This window comes from Pseudonaja textilis, chromosome 3 (genome assembly GCF_049901715.1).
Source record: "Pseudonaja textilis isolate UNSWEBS1 chromosome 3, rPseTex1.2, whole genome shotgun sequence".
In the NCBI taxonomy this organism is placed as follows: domain Eukaryota; kingdom Metazoa; phylum Chordata; class Lepidosauria; order Squamata; family Elapidae; genus Pseudonaja; species Pseudonaja textilis.
Window position 1 is genome coordinate 177,311,580 of NC_141992.1, and position 26,509 is coordinate 177,338,088.

The 26,509-nt window shown below is 42.1% G+C and overlaps 1 long non-coding RNA gene across 1 annotated transcript; it reads right to left on the reverse strand.

The window, feature by feature from the left end:
- Positions 1 to 21,221: 21,221 nt before the first annotated feature.
- On the reverse strand, positions 21,222 to 25,204 carry LOC148126434 (uncharacterized). Its single transcript, XR_015743277.1, has 3 exons — positions 25,029 to 25,204; positions 24,048 to 24,163; positions 21,222 to 21,462 (listed from the first exon to the last, which is right to left on the reverse strand). It is a non-coding gene; the product is annotated as an uncharacterized LOC148126434 (long non-coding RNA).
- Positions 25,205 to 26,509: the final 1,305 nt, after the last annotated feature.

Genomic DNA, 26,509 nt, shown 5'->3' on the forward strand with positions numbered 1-26,509 from the left:
CTTCTTCTTACCTGTATCATACTCTAATGCTGGGAAAGATGGGAGGAATGAGAAGAAGACTGAAGCACAATGGATGGACTCAATTACAATAATGAGTGCATCCTTGGAAGATCCGAAAGACCAGTAGATTGTTAAGAAGGAAATCTATATGGTCACTAGGAGCTGACAATGAATTGATGACACTGAACCAGTCAGAGTCAATCATAGGTATGGATATCAGTAAGCATTAAAAAGATCAGGGCTCCAGTCATGTGATCACAGTTGCCATCTTGACTTTTATGACTCTCCTGTAGACACCTCTGGAGCAACAAGCAGTTGGGATATTGGGGCTCTTAACTCAAGTGTGATTACATCTACATGGTACCTGGAGAAAAGTTCAGTCCTGGTTCCGCAATGCAACTTCTGACCTCATGTCTCTCAGTTCGGAAGATGGCTATGGACAGCATGCAGTTATGTCTGGCTTGCTTACAACAATGACTCTCATCATTGTGAAATGTAGCGTTGCTAAAGCCGGAATGGAGGAGGCAGCAGAGCTCTGCTCCCTTCCAAGCAAAGGCCATTGAGAAACTGGTGTGTTACACAATGATCCACGGAAAAGCAGCTGCATGACACTGGCCCTCGGAGCACTGACTGGATAGGATGACACTTGGGCTTCTGCAAGAAATAATACAAGGAATAAAAAAAGAGTTTTAAAAAAGCCACAGAAAAGTCTTTGTTGGCAAACCTAGCGGAATACCGTAATGCAGTGCTAACAGAACTAACAACGCACAGCAGACAGAATCCAGCCGCCTTTCCCATTTTTTTTTCCTGTGCAACACATGACTAATTTCCTTTCAAGAAAGCTCAAAACCCTTGGCTCTCTTGAATGTTATATATTTTATATTTTTAATGTTTTATTGTACACTGCCTAGATTGCCTCTATGAGAGATGGGTGGGTTCTTAAATATGACAAATAAATTTATTTGTTTAAAGATGCCATTCATTCATTTCTATTTCCTGATTAATTGGCCCTTTTGAGGTCAAAGATTCTATTGTTTCCGTGATTTGCAAATTTACAGTTTAATATTCTCCTTTTTTTTAACCTCCACCTGGGAAATAAACTAAAGTACATAAAATTCAACAGAATACCAGGCTCTTTTCCCTAATGCCACCTGGTGGCCTTAATTTTAAATGCAGGAGCAATCCAAGTTTTGTGACAGTTGCTTGGTGAAGATTTTTTTCACTGATGAAAAAATTCTGATTTTGAGAAAAGTAATGTAGAGGACAGATACGGTTGCTTTCATTTAGCAGAGCACTTTCTTTGATCAAGGCTTTGCAGCTTAGAACAGAGCAGGCCTCAGCAAGCCAGGGGCTCCTCTGAAGAAGCAAAAAAAAAAAAAACCCACAGAAAAAATAGAAAGTCATTAATTTCAGTCAAGTTGTTTAGAGCAGAATTTCTCAACTTTGGTAACTTTTAAGTTGAGTCGATTTTGTTTCCTGGAATTCCCCAAAGCTGGCTAGGGATTCTAGGAACTGAAGTCCATCCATCTTAAACTTGCCAAACTTAATATAGGTAATGTCCTCAACTTATGACCACAATTGAGTCCCAAATATCTGTGGTTAAGTGAGACATTTGTTAAGTGAGTTTTGGCCCATTTTATGACCTTTCTTGCTACAGTTGTTAAGTGAATCACTGCAGTTGATAGGTTCCTAACCCGGTTGTTAAGTGGATCTGGCTGCTCCATTGACTTTGCTTGCCAGAGGGTCGCAAAAAGTGATCACATGACCCCAAGACACTTCAACTATCGTAAGTATCAATCAGTTGCCATCAATCAGTTGCTGTCTAGATTTGCCATAGCTTTCCTCCCCAGGAGCAAGCATCTTTTAATTTCTTGGCTGCAGTCCCCATCTGCGGTGATCTTCAAGCCTAGGAAAAAAATAAAAAATAAAATCACTACCTCCATTTCTTCCCCATCTATTTTCCAGGAATTGAGAGGGCCAGGTGCCATGATCTTAGTTTTCTTAATGTTGAGTTTCAAGCCAATTTTTGCACTGTCCTCCTTCACCCTCATCAAGAGGCTTTTTAGTTCTTCTTCACTTTCTGCCATTAGAGTGGTATCATTTGCATATCTGAGGTTGTTGATATTTTTCCCAGCAATCTTAATTCCAACTTGTGATTCATCTAGCCCTGCCTTTCTCATGATGTGCTCTGCATATAAGTTAAATAGGCAGGGCAACAGCATACAGCCTTGCTGAACTTTCTCAATTTTGAACCAATCAGTGGCTCCGTGTCCAGTTCTCACTGTTGCTTCTTGACCCGCATATAGGTTTCTCAAGAGACAAATAAGATGGTCTGGTACTCCCATCTCTTTAAGAACTTTAAGCTTGTTATTTAAACTGCCATATACTAATCAAAATCAGCAGAAACTATGCAATAATTAAAGGAATGCAGGGTTCTGTGTTTTTCCTAGCTGAAGTACACATTGGGAATCAAATATGATGGGATTCAAATTCAAAGGAGACTAGCTATTGTCTGGTAAACTCCAATATGGAGATTAATAGAAAATACAGACAAAGCAGTCAAGGAACATACTGTAACAGCAAATGGACTCCCAAAGTTAGCTAGCCTTGTAGCTAAAAAATTACCAAACATCTTAGATTCTTCAATATATTGGTCTTGCAGTTACCAATGTGTACTGGTGGTATAAGGTAGGAAGGCTGGTTTAATGATTGGTTTGAGAAATTCAAAATGTCAACTATAATATAAAAGACAATTTAATAATATGCGTGCTATGGATTCATTCTCAGTTTCCCAGCTGTGGCTTAGTCCATTGTGGATACCTAGCAATTTTCTCATTCAAACCCTTTTCTTTCTTTCCTAAAAACATGGTGTTGATAATCTCTGGCCTTTTCTCCAACAATTCTTGTAAAAGATCCTTCAGGACAGCCCTATCTGTCCTGGGACATATGCCTTATACCAGAGGTCTCCAAACTTGGCAGCTTTAAGACTTGTGGACTTCAACTCCTGGGAGTTGAAGTCCACAAGTCTTAAAGTTGCCAAGTTTGGGAACCGCTGTCTTATACAATTTCTTCCCTTGATGCTGGTGGTCTTTTTAAAAAGCAAGGCAATAGATTGCCAATGATTTGCCATGTGGTTTGTGATAACTGTAATATTGGGCACTGAAGGCTATACCTGGGGAGAGAGGGCAGAAACTGGGGAAGGCTGATGTAACTATCTGAAAGTCAGATTGACTTAAGTTGCAATATTACTACACATAGCTGTCAGTTGATACCTGAATGACAACAAATGATTCATCAGTGAAATGATTCAAATGATGTAATTGGGGTCAACTATATTATAATGCAGATAATATACAGTACATAATTAACATCATTTGCATCATGAAGTCATGGGCCTCTCCTAGTAGACACCCAAGCACACTTCCTTGCAAAGTTTGGGCTGGCAAACTCAGAAGAAATCTTTCCTGGTATGCTATCACCCAACTCTGTTATTCTATTCTATTCTATTCTATTCTATTCTATTCTATTCTGTTCTGTTCTGTTCTGTTCTGTTCTGTTCTGTTCTGTTCTGTTCTATTCTATTCTATTCTATTCTATTCTATTCTATTCTATTCTATTCTATTCTAGGCTTGCTATTAGCTTAATGAACGAGCTTTGTTTTGGGATATTACAAAATGGTTGTTGAAAAGGATGGCTTGCTTCAAATCTTGGTGGGCTAAAGAACTTGGTTAGATGTCAGAGCCTTTTTCTTCTCATCCTTTCCCCGTGCTACCGACCCCTGGCAGCTGATGGCTGATTGATGTAGTGGAAATGGGAGCCAGAGTTCACTCTAAGACATTCTACCTTTTAGTCACTAAGGAGAGAAGAATAAGAAGCAAGGCATAAATATACATGAGTCATAATGATCAACATTCCATATGTACTCCTAGCTTAAGGTAATAGAAATCCAATATTAGCATGACTGAATTCATTCAGGAAACTGGCTGATTTATAAGCAATTTATTGACTTGTCATTTTACATTTGGTACTATAAATATGAAACAGAAATATTAACATCACATTGATAGGCAGATCTTCTTTCCTGGAGGACCCTGGAAATGCTGCTGACAGCACCCAGTGTTTTGAAGTTGCTGAAGGAAGTTTGGAGGGTAGATGTTTTCCAAGGTTTAGCAACATTTGTTTGATTTCATCCATTTTAATTACACTCCTTTTGCCTAAGAATTCCTTCTCCAATCCTTAGGGTGTCCCTCTCCTTTCTGCCACTGGTGCATTCATGGAAATCTTATTCTGATGCACAGGAATGCCAGGGGCATGAAGGCCTTTGTGCTGGAGTTTGGGTGATGGCAAAACCTTACAAGTTCTTCAAGGTCCTCTTCCCCACCCCGCCAGAAATCTCTCCTGTCTATCTTTCCCTTGTTGCTTATCATCTGTTCCCCCCCCCCCACATCACTAGAAAAATGTGGGTGGGAGAATCTAAGAGCAAAGATCACTATCACTTCATACACCCTTTTCTCCTTGCTGCTTTCTGCATTTAATGATTAACCAATGTATGCTCCAAAAAGAAATATTGTCTTCAGCAAGCAAGCCTCCTAACTAGGAGAGAAAGTTGCTGCAGGCAGCAGTGGCCTCCTCTTAGCATCCTCTGCATAGGCTGTAAGGAAATCTCACAAAATTTGGCACCAACAGGGCACCGAATTGGGCATTAACCTTATATTTAGCACAGAATAGCTTTGCCAGATTTGATACCATTCAATACAGTATTTTGGAAGGACAGTTTCCAATCAGTATGGTGAATGATTAGGGCTTTTGACAGCTCTAGGACAAAGTAATTTAAAATAATTGGAGGTAGGGCCATGCCAAAATCATAAATGCAAAATGTTCTCTTTCCCTCTGGAATATGCCAAACTTCCATCTAGCCCAGGCTGTTCCAAGGGTGTTTCTGGGAGTAAATCCAGATATGGCATTTTGGATAAATCAACATGTTTCGTAAGTCATCCTTTTATAGATACCAGGTGGGAAAATGTGATTGTAGAATTAAGCCATGTATTTTGGCTTAAATTATGAGAATGTAATTCTAGGAAATGCAGAAGGATAGAGTATAATTTATAGATTTTGGCATACAGCATCTTGTAGGCTCCCCACCATCATCTAACTTAAAAAAAATACTGTAAAGAAGTAAACGGGAAGTTGGTCTGGTGCAAAGCGAATTATTAGCTTCAGCATCATCTTTATTTGTAATGATGTGCCTGGGTCCTACCTAGCCCTCCTATGTATTCTTAGTGGGGAAAAAATAGAAGGGTGTTTTCTTTGAAAGTGTGTTTTAGGTGTAGGAATAAAGGTAGAGATTTATGGAGGTGGCTGAGAGGATCTTGGCAGGCTAAGAGCGGAGAGGAGTTTGCCAGTTTGTTTTCAGGGAGGTAAGATTTTATGACACTGGCCATTCTCAGGGTACAAGTAGGCAGACTGAAAAGTCCAACTATATCCATTGACCCAAAATGTTGGAGACTGCTTCTATAGACTAATTTAGGAATATTATTGTAACTGCATGTAATATAGACTGTCTTTTTGAAACTGCTTTTAAGTAATGTTTCTGTAATTTGAATTTTTGAGTTTTTGAAAACTTGCTGAGTAAAGCTGTTATGTCCCTGGAACTTGCCAAAGTTCCCAACCAGGTCCGTTAATGCTGCGGGGGCGTTTGCTGCTCCTTATTGGCTGACTCCCCTCGCCAGCCGGCTATAAAAGCCAGCTGCAGGGTCAGGTCAGTCGCTGTTCGTTGGAAGCCTGCTCCCAGCAGAGCTGACATGTTCAGTCCTTTATTCCCTGAATAAAGTCTTGTTGCATTTATGCCCTGGTCTAGCCTCTCATTGCTCAAACTACAACACTGGCGACGAGGATGGGATGGCTACCAGAGGCAAGCTGCAACAGCTGAAGTCACTTTATTGCTGAACCGCAGCCACGCCGGCAGAAAGCTCGGTCAGCAAAAGCGAAAGCAAGAGCGTCTGTAGCCACTCAGTTAGCAAGCTACAGGGGAAAGTGAACGCTGCGAGCCGCAGCCGCTCAGCACAAAAGAGCGCGGAATTCAAACGGCTGTCGCTTGAATTCTAGTCGGGATACAGCGGGTGCTGTCATTCCACGAGTCACTGACGCCACGCAGGCGCGAGATTTGAACGCTATCAGAGGCGGCCAGCCATTACCGCCTACGCCTCTAGGAGCGTGAAATTCAAAACGCTGCCAACAGCCGTTGCAGCCTGAGCCACAGACGTTGACCCAGAGAGAACAGAGAGGTTCTGTGGGGCCTCTCCAGAGCTGAAGTTACTAGTCTGGCAAGCGCTGTAGCCACAGCAGCCACGCTCACCAAGGAGCACACAGGGTTGTTTACCCAGAGAGATTTAACAGCCCTATCACTAGTCTGGCAAAACGCTGCAGCAGCAGCTGCCACACTCACCAAGAGCACACAGGGTTGTTCACCCAGAGAGATTTTACAGCCCTGTAACCAACTTAAGTTCACAACATGAACTCCAACCCAGCCTTCCCACCGTTCAAGCCTGATGAAGAGAAGTGGGACTCGTACAAAATCGCTTTAACCACTACATCGATGCCATTGGCCTGGCTGATGCAGCAGAGCACAGGAAGAAGTCATACTTCCTCAGTTATTGTGGGGCCACCGCTTTTGATACCGCCACAGCACTCATCGCACCACGTGAGTTAAAGAATGTTCCCTGACAGAGCTGCTGGAGACCCTCACCAATCATTACTCCCCAAGCCTTCGCAGATCGCGAGACGCTTCGCCTTCCGGATGAGGAAGCAAACTGAAGGGGAAACCATCAACCAGTACATGGCCACCTTGAGGACTGCAGCTCTCCACTGCGAGTTCAGAGACTACTTAGATGACATGCTCCTCGACCAACTTGTCTGCGGGGTCAAGGACCTTCATCTCCAAAGGCGACTGCTAGCCAGGAAGGATCTCAACCTCTCCCAGGCCGTCGAGGAAGCCTTGGCTGCAGAACTAGCAACCCAGTCAGCCGCGGAAATTCAAGGCCCCGTCTCCAAGCCAAGCTGTGCCACCATCCACTCGGAAGTGGTGATCAGCGAAGATGATCCCAACGATCAAACAGACGTCCACCGTCTCGCCCAAGCCAAGCAACCACAGGCGGGAGCCAGACAGGAAAGCAGCGGTGCACCCAAACACATAGTCCTGTGCCTATCCTGTGGCGGACCTCACTCAAGGGCTTCGTGCAGATTCAAGGGTGCCACCTGCAACAATTGCCACAAGAAAGGCCACATCGCCAGAGTCTGCCAGGCTGCACACAACTCAGCACAAAGGTTTCCTCCCTTTTCCCATCCTGGCTCCCAAAGGCAAGTACTAAATTGTCACACTTGCTACCATGCTAACCACACCTGTCATCCTATCAGTAAAATCACACTTTCCATTTTATTAGAAGGTAAGCCTTGTCGTATGGAGGTTGACACGGGTCAGCGCTCTCAATCATCTCTTGGAGCACACTCAAGAAGATCCAGCCCACACTATCCAGAAACCAGCTCCAGAAGTGCCAGCTCACCTTGAGGGACTATCAGGGAAAGGACATTCCAGTACTCGGCAAAGGCAAGTTCCTTGTTAATTTTAAAGCTTTCAAAGGCCATCTACCTCTAGTGGTAGTTAACGGCAACCTCCCTAGTCTCCTGGGACTTGATTGGTTCCCCTATCTCGGCCTTGGGGTAACAGGAGTCCATGCTGTCTCAGCTTCTGACACTGACTCCTTATTCACTGACTACTCTGACATATTCAGCAATGAGTTGGGGTGTTATAACGGAACCCCCATCTCTTTGCAGTAGACCCCAAGCAGTTCCGTCCGGCTGAAACCACGTAGGGTACCATTCGCCATTCGGCCTAAACTGGACGCGGAACTTGACAAACTATTAAAGCAAGGGGTCATTGAACCCACAGACTTCGCCAAATGGGAGACACCAATTGTCACACCCCTTAAGAAGGATGGCAGTCTGAGAATTTGTTCTGATTACAAGACAACAATTAACCGCTTCCTACAAGTTAGCGCTTACCCAGTCCCGGTCATTCAACATTTACTGCACACTTTTGAGCCTGGCACCATTTTTGCCAAATTGGACATGTCACAAGCTTATCAACAGTTTCCTGTTGACAACCAAACAGCCGAATTGCAAACTATCGTGACCCACAGGGGTGCTTTCAGGTGCAAGCGTCTCCAATTTGGCATAAGTGTTGCCCCAGGCATCTTTCAGTCCCTGATGGAGCGTATCCTACAGGGCCTCCCTGGCGTAGTACCCTACTTCGATGATATATTGGTCTCGGCCAGGGACAGACCCCAACTCTTCCAGAGAGTCAGAGCAGTGTTAGACAGGTTCAGACAGCATGGCCTCAAATTAAAAAGGGAGAAATGTGCCATTGCCACTAGGCAGGTGGACTTTCTAGGCTATAGAATTGACGCATCAGGCATCCACCCCTAGAATCCAAAGTCAAGGCAATCCATGAGGCACCCACTCCAACCACTAAAGCCGAGCTACAAGCCTTTTTGGGATTATTAAATTTCTATGCATCATTCCTACCTCACAAAGCGTCAGTAGCTGAGCCCCTACACAGGCTCTTAGATAAAAAATCACCATGGCACTGGGGACACAAGGAAGACACCGCCTTTCACGCAGTCAAATCACTGCTCACATCAGACGCTGTCCTCATACAATTTGACCCACGTCTTCCTTTAGTATTAGCAGCAGATGCATCCCCTTTTGGGATTGGAGCTGTATTAAGCCACAGACTACCCAATGGCTCCGAGGCACCAATCGCCTTCTTTTCCAGAACACTCTCAGCAACAGAGCGTAATTACAGCCAAATTGATAAGGAGGCTTTAGCTGCAGTAGCAGCAGTAAAGAAATTTCATGAATTCCTTTTTGGCCACAACTTGAACTCATCACAGACCATAAACCTCTCCTGGGTCTTCTGTCCGGAGACAAGCAGACCCCAGGTGTTGTCCCCCAGGATGACGAGATGGACCTTGTTCCTGGCGGCATACTCGTAAACTCATCCACCGCCCCGGAAAACATTAAGTCACGCAGACGCCCTAAGCCGCTGCCCCTGCCAGCTCCAGCTGAGGATCCGGCTCCTGTCCATGCCATCTTCGATGTCACCGAGCTCAACCTTCCTGTCACTGCTCTCGACATCACCACCAAATCTAAGGCAGACAGAACAATCGCCCAGGTACTGGACTGGGTGAGGAGGGGGTGGCCGGGCACTAACCTTGAAACCGAATTCACACCTTTTAAGACCCGTCAACAGGAACTATCTAGCTTGCAGGGTTGTCTGTTGTGGGGCACCAGAGTCGTTATCCCGGCCTCACTTCGCACGCCAGTCTTAAAGGCACTGCACGAGGCCACCCGGGCATCGCCCGGATGAAGGCGCTAGCTCGAGTTACGTTTGGTGGCCCGGCATGGACGACGACATCGTCAAGTGGGTAAGCTCTTGCCAGCCCTGTCAGGAATCCAGACCATCCCCTCCAGTCACCACCCCCACAAAGTGGGAGAGCGCCAACGCGCCTTGGTCTAGACTTCACATTGACTTAGCCGGACCAATGTACGGCAAAACCTTCTTGGTGGTCGTGGATTCATACTCCAAATGGATCGATGTGGCCCAACTATCCACAACCACCACGCAAGCAATCACCAAGGCCTTGACCCGTCTATTCGTGACACACGGTCTACCGGATACTATAGTCTCGGACAATGGCCCCAGTTTGCCTCAACAGAATTCAGCCGTTTTGCCACCAATCTGGGCATTCGACACATCCTCACGGCTCCCTTTCATCCTGCCAGCAACGGACTGGCAGAGAGAGCCGTTAGGTCCACAAAAGAAGCGTTAGCCAGATTCAACAAAGAGGACTGGCATCACAGACTCTCCCGCTTCTTACTGAGCCAACACTCAACCCCATGCACGGTCACCAACAAATCACCGGCTGAACTCCTGATGGGTAGACGCCTAAGAACTGTGTTGGATAGGCTCCACCCTCACTATTGCCCTGACACCCCTCTGGGTTCAATGACGGGGTCAGAGATTTTGTCTTGCAGGAACATGTCTTTGCAAGGAACTACGCCGGAGACCCGCTATGGATACCAGGGAGATCGCAGCCATCACCGGTCCCAGGTCGACCGAGTCCAGCTGGAAGATGGCCGCATCTGGAGAAGGCACCTGGACCAGCTAAGGAAGCGCCAGGGTACCCTCGCCAGTGCTGGATCATGGGCACAGGTCAGCCCCCAAGTGCCACACCAAACTCTCATCGGAAACCATTCCAGAGGGTCTTCGCCACCATCACCTGAGTCGAGGGAGCAGGCAGTAGACCGAGACTGCCCGATGGGTCCCCCACCTGTACCATCAGATGGAGCCACAGCATCGCCGGCCAGGAGCACTCCACCGGTACCAGCTCAGACCTCCGAGCAAGGTCGCACTCCATCACCAACCCTACCAACTTCTTCGAACTCTGAGTCGCCTAGTGGCTCGCCCGAGTTACGACGCTCTGGGCGCCAACACAGACCACCCGCTTATTTAAATGACTATACGTGTTCGCATCTGGGGAGAAGGGGTGTTATGTCCCTGGAACTTGCCAAAGTTCCCAACCAGGTCCGTTCATGCTGCGGGGGCGTTTGCTGCTCCTCATTGGCTGACTCCCCTCGCCAGCCGGCTATAAAAGCCAGCTGCAGGGTCAGGTCAGTCGCTGTTCGTTGGAAGCCTGCTCCCAGCAGAGCTGACACGTTCAGTCCTTTATTCCCTGAATAAAGTCTTGTTGCATTTATGCCCTGGTCTAGCCTCTCATTGCTCAAACTACAACAAAAGCTACCAGTTCTCTTCCTATAACGGATTTTTAGAAATCTAATAAGCATCAGAAATTATCAGATTTGCAAAGGCATCTAATAGGGCCAAAAAGTCAGAATGGAACTCACAATCATTATTATTTTATAATGGCCATAAACTAACTTTTTAATACCCCATCTCCCAACAGACACTGTTATGGATCTCTTTATTATATGATAGGGTTTGCACAGTGCAGTCATTTTTAAAACTTGGCAAAGAGATAGTATATTATGCTTCCACTTCCTGTTTTACTTTATAGCAGAGGTCTCCAAACTTGACAACTTTAAGACTTGTGGACTTCAACTCCCAGAATTCTCCAGTCAGCATAGCTAGTTGGAGAATTCTGGGAGCTGAAGTCCACAAGTCTTAAAGCTGCCAAGTTTAGAGACCTCTGGCATAAGGCATGTGTCCCAGGACAGATAGGGCTTCCTGAAGGAGTTTTCAGTTAGGTTGTGAGGAGATTGAGATGTTTATCAATAATTCATGGTTTAGGTGGTAAAACATGGTGATCAATGTGGTGTAATGATTAAAAAGTGGGAGGGTTGAGGATCCAATCCACCCTCAGCCACAGAAACCTGTTAAGTAACTTTGGTTAATTACTGTCTGTTATTTTAACCCAGTGATTCCCAAGCTCAACATGTTTAATATATGTGAATTCAACTCCCAGAATTTTCTGGCCAGTTGGAGGAGGGATCACAAATTGATTCAGGTGTTGATTTGTTAGTTAAATGATGTGGAAAGAGGACTTGTTTATTTGTAGTTTTCTTAATTATTCACAGCTTGTTTTTTAGATGCTGTCTTAGTCCTAGCTTTTATCAGTACTGCTAGATCAGAGGTGGGAAACTAGGGCCCCTTTATAACTTGTGGACTTCAAGTCCCAGAATTTCTGGGAGTTGAAGTTCACAAGTCATAAAGGGGCCATAGTTCCCTACCTCTGCCCTAAATGACTAAACAAGAGCAACAAAAGAGAGAGAACCCACTACTTATCTGCTAGATGGCTTATTCAACAAATTCTGATTAAAACAAACTATGATATAAGCAAAAGAGAAATATAAAGTTAAAGATAGTTTGCCTTTAATGTGCCATGAAAATGATCATCTTTGGATCAAATTAAATAAATTTTATGTTTCTTTTCAGCAGAAAATCCAGCAAGTGCCAAACATTATACAAGAAAAGTAAGCCAATAAAGTCTGAAGTTGGGTCCACACCACCCTTAGTTGTGTTTTTTTTAAATGAACCACAATTACTTGAGGTTGTATTATACACTAAACCACATATTTTAAATTACATAACCCCAGCAGCTAACATACTTCATTCTAAACAAAACTCAGACAAATTGCAATTTAGCTTCATATAATATATGAACCACCCTGTATGTAAACTGTGCTGCTACAGAAGATATCTTGACATTTTATTGCTTAATAATAACTGGATGAATAGAAAACTCAAGCAATGTATACATATATACTGTACAATTTGTATGTGTGTTTTGTGTGTGAGAGTCTATATGAAATCTGAGCAGAGAAAATACAGTTGTCTTTTTCACATGTGAAACCATTTCCTTATGTGCAAATTATTCAACTGGTTCAGTAAATAACCCATAGCAGATCATACATGGAAGTTTGATCTATGTTGCAAGGGCTCAAAATCCACCCGAGGATTCCTTCTCTGATGAGTTAAATAACCTGTTTTCAAATCAACAGAGGCTGAGAGTTCTAACCAGGAGGTTGAGATTAGCAGCATTAGCATAACCAATTAATATAAGTTAATTGTTATTTTATTCTTATGCCCATAGAAATGTAGCATTATAATTGGGAAATTATTATTCTTTCCTTTATGAAGCAGATAACTACCGCTAAATATTGAATGAATGAACTGTTTTTACAACTGTAGAGGACTACTTTTTGAAAATCATTTTTCGGGTTGGCCTTTAAACAGGGGCATTCATGTGAGGGATTAAACGAACAAAATGAAAAAAAAAAAAAAAGGCAGCTGCTGCAGCAATCTGTATATAGCACCCACTAAAAAGTATAGAACTATGAACAATCAATCAGAATAGAGCTAGAAAGGACTTAGGAGGTCTTCTAGTCCAACCCCCTGCTCAAGCAGGAGACTATACTATTTCAGACAATTGGCTGTCCAGTCTTTCCTTAAAAGCTTCTAGAGCAGGGGTGTCAAACTGATGGCCCACAGGCTGGATGCATCACATGCAGGCCACGCCCATCCCACCTCCGTGAATGGGAAAAACATCACGAAATGTCACGTGATGGAGCGAGTTTGACACTTGTGCTCTGTAGTGATGAAGCATCCACAATCAAGGAGAGAAGCAATCTAGAACTAAGGAGAAATTTCCTGACAGTTGTAGGAAATTAGCACCCACCCCTCTCCTAGAAAAATGAAATATCCTGGGAAATATGAAAAAGGCAGAATATTTCCCCTAAAAGGAGTAGAAACTCAGAAGCAGAAACTCACCTCAGAAGTAGAAGCTCACCCCCACCTTTGTTAATGGGTGGGCCATTAAGGCCTGGGCCAGAATAGTTTACATAACCAAGTACACCAGGTAAAGCTATAGCAATTGCCCAAAGCCCTTTTCATTACATCATCACCCAGCAAGGCTCAACCAAGCCTGGAACTCAGGACAGCCTACTGAGTTGCCCCTGCATGGCCCCATGGGAGTCTGACAACCAATCAGAATACAAGCTCAATTTCAAATCTCAACAGAGGGTATAAAACCAGGCACTTTCAGTCCTCCTTTTTCTTCTTGATCTTTTCTTTCACCTTGAACCATGTGATCATCCTTTTCACTTTGGAGCTCCAAGCCATGTGGTCCTGTCCATCATTAAACCATCTTTCCAAACAGCCTCCATGTTTCCAGTGTCTTTTTCCCCACTTGGAACTGAATCCAGAAGGATCATTCTTCCAACAGTTACAACAATTAATGGAGTCAATTTGCCTCCATATTTGTGGGTGCTCCAACACTGGACATTTTAAAGAAGAGATTGGATAACCATTTATCTGAAATAGAGCAGGAAACTCCAAGGTCCCTTCCAATTCTGTTACTCTAAATTCCAATTTCAGGGATGTTGCACACAGGCATTGGGTAGTGGGTGGGGAGAAGGGGTACAAATTACAAAACTATGAATTGCAATGCCAGGATATAAGTGTGAAAAGCTAACAACTGCATTGTAAAGTGGCATGCATTTTGCAATTGTTTGATCCTTGCAGATTGTACAAGATGCCTATAATTCAGCATTCATGTTCTTAACCTTTTACTAAACTGTGAAAAGATCCTAATAATTAAGCATGCTTTGTCATGTCTGGTTAGATTTTCAATTAATATTTAGGAGAACCTAAACTTTGGAGGTTAATGAAAGCTTGTTTTTCTCCATCAAAGTGCTTGAAAGTCCCTGTGAGTGCAAGACTATTGCTCATGGATTCCAGCTGAGCAGATTAGTACCAAACAGCAGCAGATCAAGCTACATGTCTCAAACCAAGGAGTAAAGAGATCTGAGATCGATCATTTGTGGCTCTTTATAGACGATTTGCCCAAGGCATTTTGTCTCTTCTTTGTCACTAGACTTTGTTACAAAGCCTTTTTTCTTTTCTTTTTGTAAATTTGCATGGTAAGAATAAATGAATGAAGATATTCCCTCTAGGCCTTACAGCAAATTTAACAGATGCTGCTGCTATGAATGGAGGCTGCTCTCAACATGTGAATGTTCTTGTATAATCAGAATTATCAAAAACATTTTGAAGGTCTGTTGTGAAGCATTCTCAGAGAGCTTGATAAACCACCCAGAATTGAGCTCTCTTGGACTTTAGCTGACTGAGGATTTTCTTGTGAAATCAGTCACTGTTTGAATCTGAGTTCTGAGGAAATGATTATGGCTCTCTATGGTGTCAGTTCCATTACTTCTCAGCTGGGTCTCCGTTCCTCCTGGTTAGTTAAGGCATTCTACAAAAGACAGGAGAGTATATCCAAGCTGTAATTAATGCTTTTGGGGGGTGTTTCCATCTTCTGGGTGTTTCTGGAGCATTGGCTGTGGTACAACCAGTGCTCTGGAAGTTTGTCTTGATTGGATCATTTTGGACAACTTGGGACCAGTTTCTATCCTCTCTTGTGGATGGAAGCTGAAAAAGTGGATTATGTGAATCTATGGGATTAGGTTTCAGGTGGAAATTACACTGGTCATGCCTCCAGGATGACCTTTGGAGGTCAGAGGGAATGCCATCTTCCTAGTTCTGTTGGCCTCTACTGGCTTTTAATATTATTGATCACGGAATCCTTCTGTGCCAATTCTGTAGTGGTATTCTACTGGTTCGGTCCAGTTCTGCTGACCCAGTAGCGCCGATGAGCAGCGGAGACCAAACTGGTTCTCTGTGATGCTTTGTTGTTGGGCTCACCCACCTGGGCTCCCATACTAACTTTTATGTCCTGCTCTTGAAGCGCAGCTGCTTTGTGTGGCACAGCAGATTGCTATGCGGCAGTTGCTGAAGCAACAGGAGGTGAGTCAAAACATCTCTGTGCCTGCGTGTTTGGTGTGTGCGCATGCACAAAGTGTGTCAATACACGCAAAGTGCACCCACCAAGCCACACCCACCGAACCGGTGGCAAATTTTTTTGAAATGCACCACTGGTGCCAATTCTATAGGTTTCTTTCCTAAGAAATTTATTTATTTTATTTTTATTTATTTGATTTGTCAATTGCTTACAAGATAATAGGTATAAGTATAAACATGAGTAAGAATATAGGAAATAGGTACAAATAAATGGGGACAATAGGACAGGGACAGTAGGCACAAGGGTGCACTTATGCACGCCCCTTACAGACCGCTTAGAAATGGGGTGAGGTCAATAGTTCCAGCTTGGTTCCAACTGGCCAGAGACCTGGACTCTATGAAATCTCCAGGTCTCTCTACCGCAGTGAGGTCTTGCCTGATGTAGATCTGGGCCATTTTCGTGGTTAGAACATTTTAAATGTAATGTAATCATTGCGGAGAAATAATTTCTGTTCCACCTCCGTTTGAACATGGTACTGAAAATGTAATGGAGGCCTTTAGGCAGTAGATGGCAGCATCGTGCCATCAGGAACACCTTTGCTCCCCCCCACCCTTTCCTTTCCACCAGAAACAATGTTTTGTTTCCATAAATGCTCCTCTTTGTGTGGATAATATGCTGGGAAATACATGTTATTGGAATTTGATAGGCGACAGATCAACAGACCTAAGATGATAAATCAAATGCCTATTAGCCAAAAAAAGCTCTTGTTTTCTTATAATTAATGGAATATGTGGTATGATTCACCTCTGGTGAGATTGTGAAATCACAAAATAAGATTCAGAGTAAATTAGCCAGAATATGTACTTGTCTTCCATATTTATAATAATAATCCAAGCAAGTGTTTGAGTTTTATGAAAGTTTTCATCAGATATGTTTCCTATAGATTGGAAAAGTCAGGTTTCAGACTATTCATCAAAGGAAATATCATTTGGCCTAGCATAGCAGATTTAACCAGGGGTGGGATTCAAATTTTTTAACAACCGGTTCTGTGGGCGTTGCTTAGTTGAAGGGTGTGGCTTGGTGGTCATGTGACTGGTGGACATGGCTTTGGTGGTCATGTTACCGGCTGGGCATAGCCAACTCAACATCATTCACATTGAGGCACACATCTCCTCGCCTGGCCTCTCGTGACTGTGGGGATGCTGCAACAGTCATAAGTCTGAAAAACAGTCATAAGTCACTTTTTCCAGTGCCATTGTAACTCTGAATGGTCACTCCACACAAGCAAAGTACCAGCAAAGGAGGGGGAAAAAACTCCAGAGACGTTCCTGAGACAGGAAGTCTAGTCTTGACAAGAATGTAATAAGGGGTAATGGAGATGCAGTTTCTGTAAGCAACACCAGAATGTTTTCTTCCTGCCTTCCTTACAGGATTAGTAATTTCTTCTAACAAACGGTTCTCTGAACTGCTTAGAACTAGTAGAATCCCACCCCTGGATTTAACTACTGTAATATAATACAGACAATAATATATGTATAAGACATAGCATGGTTAGATTTGTGGCTGTGACAGTGAGTGTCTACTTATCAAAAAATGAATTCAGAAATGTCCACAATTCTGTGGCATTTATCTTTCTTATTTTTAAATTTGTATCTGTCAAAAATGTCAAAAAATAACCTTGAGATCTATTTCAATAGAACTACCATATCTGGACAACGAAAATATGAATAATTAGATGGCAGTAAAGTAATAAGAAAAGTATTTATTATGATCTGTGATACTACCATAAGTTGCCGAAAGCCCATGTGAACCTTATACTGATGTTGGGGGCATCAGCTACCCATTGTCTTCCATTCTTTTCACATCCCCTTAAAACTCCACTCTATACCAATTTCCAGCTGAATTATAGATCTTTGCAACAAGTAAAATAGAAAACACTGTTCATCTAAAGAAGTTGGGTTACCACTGGCACAATTCTGAGACAGCAGGAAAGCTGTTTGTCTTAAGTCATACATGTTTCTTCCCCAAACTTTTGAAAAATAGGTTGGATAACAGTCAGTGATACCTAAGTCAGATATGATTTTCTTGAAAAGGAAGAATATGCCCTTCACACTCTGCGTTGCTTCCAGGCATGTAAATTTTATTAGTGTTCCTGAGCTACCTACATGGCTTAGGACTGGCAGTACTTTTCTGTCCTGGACATTAAAAAAAAATTTTTTTTATTGCACTCTAGTATGCCACCTTATCCACAGTATCTTTAGTTTGCATTTGCACAATCCAGAACATCACGCTGTATATTTATCTCCCTTGCACATATCAGAGGCTGGTCTTCTACTCAGTGTTTCTGCCTTGTTCTCATCACACACCATTCTGAAGGCTAGCAGATGCCCTATTTTTTACATAGTCTATGTCTCATTTTTTCACCCCACGTTGGTCAGATCCTGCAAATTCCTACGTGCTGTTTGGTTCCTATTTTACGTTTAGGGCATCTCCATACAGCAGCTGTTAACATGTCAGCACCTGCAGGAATGAAGCCTGAAGCTTCAGGTTGCTCAAACCCATTTGGGGTGAAATATGTGTTGTCTGATGGAGCTTTCTAGAAAGGCAGAGAAACAGCAGAAAGGGCAAGCAAGGGAAAAGGAGAAAAAAATAACATCAGGAAGATAAGGATGGGCCCTGGTCAATCCCCGTCCCCTTCTGCCAAGCTAAAGGGCAAGCACCGTTTAATACAGGATGAAGCTTGCAGTCGTTGATTATTGGACTCGGCATTGTAAGAGGGTGTGTTGTATTTTTTTTTCTTTACAAAAGGAGATGAATCAGCTTCACCATAAGGGCACAAATATATATATATTGTTGTATACCACCCAGAATCTCTTCTGGTGAGATGGGTAGCTGTATAAATTTTATAAATAAATAAATGAATGAATGAATGAATAAATAAATAAATAAAATCTACATGCATGTACACACAAAAACCAATGATCAATCTTTTTAGGTTAATGTCCATTCCCACCCCCGTTTGATTATCATTGCTCTATATCCGGGGTGTCAAACTCACTGTGTCATGTTGTCATGTGACATATTGTGACTGTTTCCCCTTTTGCTAAATCATGAGCTTGTCTGGTGCATGATGCATGCAGCCTAAGAGCTGCAAGTTTGACACCCCTACTCTATATCATTGTTTTTCAAACTTGACAACTTTAAGATGTATGGACTTCAAGTCACAGAATTCTGAGGACTTTTGAGAGTTGATCTACACATCTGAAAGTTGTCAAGTTTGAAAAGCAGTGCATCAAATTATTGTCTTCTTCTTTTCTCCTCCTCCTCCTTTCCTCATCCCCTCTCTTTAGAAGTTCTGTCATTGTTGAAGCATCTGGTAGGGAAACAATCTCTTTGAAACAATGACCCAATGGGTTACAGGTTGTCTAGTTATTTTGCTAAAAAGGACTAGAAAGAGCCAAAATACATTTAGGAAGAAGCCAGAACCAAATCTGTAGCACAGATTTTTCCAGTCGTCCTCCAGGGATTTTCAAACTTGATTTTATGGAATCCTAAAGTAAATTAAGACATTGATATAAAAATCAAGTTAGCTTAAATGCCAGCAATTTTATATCACTATAACTAGTGGGTTCTGCAGCCTAAAAAAATGTAAACAAAACCCCGCCGACTCCACATAATATCAATAGTACTTAGACTTATATACTGCTTCATAGTGCTTTACAGCCCTCTCTAGGTAGTTTACAGAGTCAGCATCGGTGGGATTCAAATATTTTTACCATTAGTTCAGTGGGCGTGGCTTGGTGGGTGCGCTTTGCATGTATGCACACACTTTGTGTGCATGCACATGCCAAACACACACTTTGCGCAGGCGCAGAGCCATTTGCGCAGACACAGAGGTGTTCTAACTCAACTCCTGCAAGCCTGCACGATCCCAGTTGCTTCAGCAGCTGCCACGCGGCACCATTCTGTGCCATGCAAGCAGCTGCACTTCAAATTCAGTGGATAAAGGTGAGTATGGGACCCAGGTGGGCAGGCGGCCCAACAGCAGAGCGGCAGAGAGAACCAGTTTGGTCTCCACTGCTCATCACTGCTACCAGCTCTCCAGAACCAGGCCGAACTGGTAGAATACCACCACTGGTCAGCATATTGGCCCAACAATCTGGGTCCTCATTTTACAGACTTTGGAAAGATGGAAGGCTGAGTCAACATTGGGCTGCTCAAACTCCTAGAGTGAATAGTGACTTAGTCTGCAGTACTAACCACAATGCCGCCACAGCTCTAATGCTAGGTGATGAGTAACAGGAAATGTGAATTCAACCTTAGCAGAGGGATAGGGGCAAATGGTGACAGCTTCTGAATTTCTAGTTCTATGACTGCCTCAGGCTTTATCCAAAGCAGGAGGGAGGGAACTCGTAACTAGGAAAAAAAGCACCACAGAGCAATTCTAAAGCCAGTCACAGCAGTAAGTGGAGGGCATTTCTACAAGAGAATCACCACTAATTTAGAAGAAGCTCCAAACTTTTGTAATTTCATATCAGCAGCTTTATATTTGAAACTGCAATAAAATTATAATATTTGCCACTGCTACTGTTTTAGAGATCATGGCACCATGAAGCTTGAGGGTGTCCATTTTCCCATTTTCAAGAATCTTGCATCCCAGACCTCTCAGCCCTGAGTTGCAGGTCTTTCAAGAAGAAACAGGGGTGGGATTCTACCAGTTCGCACCTATTCGCTAGAAGCGGTTGTTAACATTCTAAGCAATTCAGAGAACCAGTTGTTAGAAGAAATTACTGGCCTAATCCTGTAAGGAAGGCAGGAAGGAAACATTCTGGTGTTGCTTACAGAAACTGCCTCTCCGTTAACCCTTATTATATTCTTGGCAGGACTAGACTTCCTGTCTCAGGAACTTCTCTGGAGTTTTTTCTCCTCCTTTGCTAGTACTTTGCTTGTGTGGAGTGACCATTCAAAGTTACAATGGCACTGAAAAAAGTGACTTATGACCGTTTTTCAGACTTATGACTGTTGCAGCATCCCCACAATCATGAGAGACCAGACGAGGAGATGGTGCCTCAATGTGAGTGATATTGTTTCTTTTATATTTTATTTTTATTTTTCTTATATGTATCCATGTATTCATAATTATGGTTTTACTTGTACCTATTATCTTGTAAGCAATTGACAAATAAAAATAAATAAATAAATAAATATTGAGTTGGCCATGCCCAGCCAATAACATGACCAGCAAGCCACACTCACCAACTAAGCCATGCCCACAGAACTGGTTGTTAAAAAAATTGAATCCCACCCCTGTTGATGAATCCTTTTCAGCTCACTTTCTTTCACATAAGATAAATGAAAAACAAAGTAGAGCTTGAAAGAGGACAGGAAGATGTAAGATCTATGGCAATATTGGGGAAAGTAGTTATTTGGGTTCCATGGTCTCACCATTTCAAGGTCAGGAAGCTTGGAGATGATCACAGGCTGTCTTCAAACTGAAGGGTTAAGGAAGTGACAGGTGATGTAACAGGGCAAGAGGCATTGTCATTCTACTGTACTTCCACTTTCTCAGGTGGGAAGGGAGATTGCCACTTGTGATGTATGGGACCCAATCAGAAGTATTTTGTTCTGTAACTGCCCAAGTCCCTTGTTAACTACGACTCACAGACTGATTCCTGTATCCTGAAAACTATAACTTACACCCTTCCCATTTATGTTATCTCAGAATCCAAATGTATAATCCATCAAGGAGTGATTGAGTATTTAGCTTTGATCCATGGAAGCATAAATCTCCAGCCTCTTTCCTATTTGTCCTATCCTGAGGACAAATGAAGCCAAGTTAGCTAAAAGCATGGGAAACAGAAACTTCTTTATTGTTATGTAATAACAACAAAGCTGTACCATTCCAGAGGACAATATTCTTTTTCTTGTGCCATATCCATCATCGGACATTGGTGATCATGTTGGTGATCCTATTTTTATCAACAGCCGCACAGAAAAGTGCTGCTGAGTTTTGTCGAAACCAGTCCCTTAGATTTTGAAGCCATGATTATCTTCTTCTGCCTGGACCTCATTTGCCTTCAATCGTTCCCTGAAAGATTAAGTGAAGTATGCCGTATTTTTCCAGATGTCACATCCCATGTCCGAAAATTCTAACTTTCGCTTTTTAATGGTTTTGATGCTTTCCCTTGGCTTTCCCAGAGGGACAATCACAATCCTCTTTTGTGTGCAGAAGCTCTGCAGCTGAGCTGGCAAGTAGTTTATAGAGAAATATGTGTTTCAGCTATAATGCATGACAAGTGTAAATACTGCCTTACATGACTTCATTAATTTCAGGCACTAAAAAGTGATATACTCTTTAATAATAATTCCCTGACCATTGAAGGTATGAAAAACAAGATACGTGATTCAACTTTTACACATTAGACACGGGAAAGGGGATAGAAACCAACAACTCCAGAGAAGCACAAAAGACAACAGAGGTGGGAAGAAAAATATGATTAGATGCCCTCAGACTCTTTCCCTATATAATTTTTTTCCCAGACATAATTCAGAATGCAGCAATCTTCCACCTGGAGAGGAAGGTGTAAATACAGATGTTTAATAGAGAAGCAAAGTAGCTATGCTAGAGCACTTACATGGATGCGTTTCTCCCACATGAAGAATCTTATGTCTTTGCCTCAAAAACATGAGAAGTTTTGTTTTTTCAATAGGCAATACCTCTGTTTTGAATATTGATGTATTTATATAGAATGTCTCAATATGCTATCCGTGTCTTCCTAATATACTTTTTCTTCAGATATCTCTTCCTAAGTAACTTTTCTCCACTATACAGCACTTCCCTAGTAAGTGTGAACCAGAACTAAACAAAAGCTTCCTCTGTGACCTTAATTAGTTGATTAGAACTCTTCCACCCTGGGCTGTTGCCTGAAATTGACAAAGCCACAATGAGTTACTTAATCGGTTAATCCATTGGGAGACTTAAAATAACTGGTTGGGGAAGATGTCATAGAGAAAATCTACAGGGTTGCTGGGAGTCAAAATTGACTTGATTGCATATAAATAATCGGTTACATACAGTCTTTCTGATGTTGGAAAAAGTAATTTCCCCTAAGTATTTTTTTCCACTGTCACTTTTGTTGCCATGCCGAGAAAGTTAATCTGAGTATCCTCCATGCTCCCACGTTTGTCCTCCTTTCTCTGGTTTGTAACTATTAGTTTGTAACTAATATTTGAAAAACACATTGACCAACCACACGTATATGAATTGTTTTTCAGGAACTCCCTGTGCTATTGTAAATTGCTCAGAGTTCTCAGCAGTTTAGGCAAACTACAGCACTAAATTATACAAACAAATAAAAAAATGTAACAATTATCTTCACTAGTTAGGCATTATTTATTTAAATAATAAACAATCTTCCATTCAGCATACAGATACTGCAGTTCAAGGCCTAAGAGAGGTCTAAGCACATGGCACACATCTGTATCTTTAAGGTGACCAACTTTTTTACACTGAGAAGGAGGTGGCGCACTTTTGCGCATGGCACACTCTCTCAAAACAATTCTGTGTGGAGCGCATAATTGCGTCTCACCGCACTGTACCAAGCCTTGATGAATCGTCATGTCAAATACAAATACATCACATCACACACAACAGATTAGCTTGACATCGATCAAATACGGAGATTTACAGATTAGTCTTCAAATATCAAAAAGGAGGACATGTAAGAGAACACTTTTTGAGAGAGGACAGAACTTATAAAAGGAGGACTGTCCTCCCTAAAGGAGGACGGTTGGTCACCTTAGTATCTTCCACTCTTATTTGGAGTAAATTCCAACAAACAACTATTAAGAAAAGTGGAATAGATTTACAGTAGAGAGCTCCAACCCAACTTTGCCCTTTTTAGAAAGCTTTGGTGAAAGATGATTTATTTTGTCACAACTGCAGGAATTTTATGGAGCTGTTGGTCATTGTTCATTTCTGTAATTTGTTGCACCTTTTAGCTTTTTATTGTAACACTAATTACCATCTGCCTTAAGATTTCTTCTAGATTCTTTTGTTAGAGAAAGTTGGTTGAGTAGCAACAAGGAAAAGCTTTCGCTGGGTTACAGCTTTATCTCTGGAATGCTTCTACTTCCTTAGTACTGATGGTATTAAGATAATTTTGTTTTCTAACATTGTTTTAATTATATGGCAATGAATTGTGGTTGTAGTCCCAAACCAGAGGGCACCAGATTGCCTTCCTCTGTTTTAAAAATTAGACACATGTTAAACATTAGACTTCATTTTGTTTTAATTGTGTAAGTGTGTAAGATCTCAGAATGTTGCTAAAATAGGAGGCCTGTGCACTGCAAACTCCAAAATACACAGCAAAGCCTTAATAGACTTCTGCCATCTGTTCAACTTACAGAACAATCTTGGACATAACAGCAACTGCCACAAAATTCCAAATAAAACCAATCTATTGATCTATCTATCTACTCACTTGGATTTGATTTGATGGCACATAATAATTCTGCCATCCTCTAAAAATACTACATTTGTTATATTTGTATTTGGAGGAAAGCAATGTCTGAAACTCCATGGAAAACTACAACACAATCTAGACTATGCTTACATAAATATTAAATTGGAAAACATGAACATTTACTGTAGGGCAGGGATATCAAACTCACGGTGGCACGGCGGTATCTCGTGACGTATTGGGACTTTCCCCCCCTTCGCTAAACCGGATATGGGCGTGACTAGCATGTGACGCATCTGGCCTGCGGGCAGGAGTTTGACAGCCCTGCTGTAGGGAGAGAAAAGCTGATTAAATGCTGATTAAAATGAATATACATGTTTTGAATTGATACAAGGCATCCCCAACATGCTGTTCTTCATACTTTGTAGATTTCCTCAGCCAGCATACTGATTGGAATTTATAGAAATTGAAGCTCAAACATTTGGAAGGTGGCAGACATAAAAAAGGTCATGTGTTTGCCTCCACCATCTTGGTTTTTATACACCTCATCCTCTCTTCAATGCCCCTGACCTCACATGTATCTACTCAGATTTAAGTCTTGCTAACTTCACAGGATTACTCAAATTTCAGAAGCATTCAGCAGTCAATCAGTTATAGCAATCTCCTTTTCCTTGTAGATAGGTGTAAGATGATGGTTTCGAGAACTACAATGAAGACATGTTTTGAACATATATGAAGTGCTTCTCAAAAACCACAGTGCTTTTTAAATTCCCTAACCTTCCTTAAACTAAATCTGTCAGATAGGTTGATATGTTTATACCCACTCAGTATTTTTAAGGTGAATTGCTGAAATTGAAACCACTTGTCGTCTGATTTATATATATCAGAGTGATGGCAACATGGGAACTACACTTTTTTCTTTTTGTCAACAAGGTGACTTTGTACCTTATTTTACAAAGGACAATCTTCCATTTGAAAGACCATCTAATAGCAATCTCCTAAGCAGGGGTGGGATTCAATTTTTTTAACAACCAGTTCTATGGGTGTGGCTTAGTTGGTGGGCATGGCTTGCTGATCATGTGAATGGGTGGGCGTGGCCAACTCAACGTCACTCACATCAAGGGGCGCTTCTCCTTGCCTGGCCTCTCATGTCAGTTTTAGACCAAAACTCAGAAAGGGTATGTAAACTCACGTTTGAATGTCAATCTTTCTAGCTAGCCAAGAAGCCTTGCTGAATGTCACTCATCTTGGTTCCTTGACATTAAAAGCTTCTTTCTGGCAGCTCTGCTTCATTATTCAATTATTTCTTCGAAGTGCTAACTCCAACAGGGAAGTAGTTCCTCCCAACAGCAGTGTAAAAAGCTTAAAACAGCCCTTCCCCTTTAAGAAAGTACCAGCAAAGAAAAAAAAAAACTCATTCGGAGACAGTAAGTCTAGGCATACTGCCCAGAATGCAAAAGGGTGGAAAAAACAAAAGGAGATTTCTTCCAACAACCGGTTCTCCGAACTGCTTAGAAAGTTGACAAGGGGTTCTGCCGAATAGGTGAGAACCTGTAGAATCCCACCGCTGCTCCTAAGGCATTCTTTCATTGAAGCTCAAATTAAAGAAAAAGAATCATGTTAAGAAAGCATGAGGACTGACCTTGAATTGCTGGCCAGGCAGCAGACTGAGTAGACATGCAAGTCACACAGTCTACTGCATTATTCTGAAAGATGTGATACATTGATTTAAATTCTAGTGATTATTTTCAATCTCTGGAAAAAAAGCTAATGCTGGGAAAGGACAGAGAAGAGGACAACCAACAGCAAGGTAGACGGACTCTGTTATAATGTACCACTTAAAAAAGCAGGTTAGGGATAGATGGTCATGGAAAAAAAAAATCTGTGTGATTGCTAGAAGTTGAAAATGACTTGATGTCACATAATCATTTAAGCAAAATTATTTCCAAATTTGCATCTCCCCTCCCTCCCTCCCTCCCTCTCAATAAGCATATTGATTACTTTATCTATCATGGATCTGTTGATTTTGTTTCTTAGGTGGATTATTCAGTGTTGTAACCAATTATTCTGTGGGTTTAAAGTACATCTAACATTGCAGGGAGATGTTAAACTTTTGTTAGGGGAGTGCACAGCAGGTGTCTAAATGAGGTCAGAGACACAGAAACTTGTAGTTTTAAATAAATAAATATATTTTACATCTCCATTACAGTAAACTAGGTAGTCAGGCAAACAGGAGCATCATGAGGTAAATGACAGAGAGCACCCGGAAGAAAAAGGAGATGGGGAAGAGAAACTCCCTCTCCACACCCACAGCAACCAATCACAGGCCAGGTTGCCTCACACAGGCGCCAGCACACTTCAATCAATCAACCACATCCATGCATTCTGGCTCACTGCACAACACCCCGCTGCTCCAGCTACCTAAATTTAAGTACCTTAACAGCTTTTCAACCAGAATCTTCTGTCAAGGATTGGGTTCTAGGAGAGTCTGTTTTTTTCTGGAGAAAGAAGTTAATCGAGTTTGTTCTAACACAATTCCAATATCCCCTAAGAATCTCAATGGAAAAGCTTTGTGAATACCCTCTTTTCTCCTATTCCAGCACACAGACATTTCTTTCCATTCTTACGCAACCTGTCGGCTTGCACACCAATCTATTGACTCTATTAATATCC